Genomic DNA, 1,438 nt, shown 5'->3' with positions numbered 1-1,438 from the left:
TTTAGGTTGTGTGGGCAAAAGCTTAAGGATTTTTATTTTCTGTGCATACGTGGTGGTAAGCTGACCATTTTGTACAAAGTTTGTCTTATTGTTTACTGTTTAATCATGATGGGAAGGCCTACTGTACTTAAAGAACCAGAACTCACTGTCAGGAGCTTCCACAGGGACTCTCCTCTCTGTAGAAAGTAGCTGAAATTAAAACTGCTGACATCATGTTCTGTGGATTACCATGAGCATCTGGGACATGATTTCAGGAAAGCCACCACAAACATAATCCCATTCACTTTCACAAAAAACCTCATAAACCTCAGAACCTCAGCAGATAACAACCACAACTATCTGCATGGCTCGATACCAGAGGCAAGTTATGAAATATTTATTTTTTAAAATTTAAATGAACTGACCCTTTAATGTTTACAGCGAGAATTGTGACTTATGATTAACTTTTTAACATTTTCAAAATTAATGAAAGAAAATGCAAGCATACTGATCCATAGGGAGCTTGCCATTGTTCCACTGGCCCAAAATTTCAATATCCAAAAAATGTCCCACTGGACTGAAAGAACATTTCTGCAACAGTCTGTTATCTCCAAAAACAAATGTCCATTACTCTAAAGTCCAGTTTCTCCAAAAATACAAACTCCTTGCAGTTAGACAACTCATTTGCCAAAAAAATGGCACAAAAACTACTGACCTGTGGTTGAAAAAAGATCATGTTTATGGCACAGGAAGAGTGGGGATGGGTTGGTAAAAAAACACCCAGGATCAGTCACTCAGTCGCTGATGGCAAATGGGGCAAAGGGTCTGTAAAAAACACAAGACATCAGTGGTTCAAACTCTTCTGGAAAACACCACCAAAGGTCGGTTATGGCACCTGGGATCAGTGGCTCAAACACTGCTAGAAAACCACACAAAGAGTTGATAGAAATACAAGGTTTGGTGGCTCAGAACTGGGAAACTCTGCAAAGGGTCGGTATGAACACCCCTGGGATGCTGAAACTAACTGCAGGGAGTTTGTTTTTGAGATAACGGACTGTTGGAGACAGATGCTTCTGTTCCAGTGGGACATTTTTCATGGTTTCTCTCCTTCACGCTTAACACATAGGAGGTGTTTTAGTTCGGCAATCTCACCACTACATTCCACTAAATCCTACATGAGAGACCTTTAAACAGTTAAAATTCAATTTATGACTCAGGATATATAAGTAACATACTCAAGTGTTGCTGTTAACTGTTCAATCTAAATACATCAGTGCACGTTTGTATATTCCTCCATTACTACACTAAAATGATTATAACCTGCATTAAAGCCAAAACCACTTACAATGCATATTTTCTTGATTTGACTTTATTTTTCCAGCATTAAAGTAGAAATACTCAAGTCATACAGATGATTGCCTCATGTCATTGTAGCTGTATTTGTGCAACTTGATATGGC

This window comes from Plectropomus leopardus, chromosome 21 (assembly GCF_026936395.1).
Source record: "Plectropomus leopardus strain MGB_pleo_1.0 chromosome 21, ASM2693639v1, whole genome shotgun sequence".
Lineage (NCBI taxonomy): Eukaryota > Metazoa > Chordata > Actinopteri > Perciformes > Serranidae > Plectropomus > Plectropomus leopardus.
The sequence above is the reverse complement of the archived record's forward strand: the minus strand, read 5'-3'. Positions refer to the sequence as shown.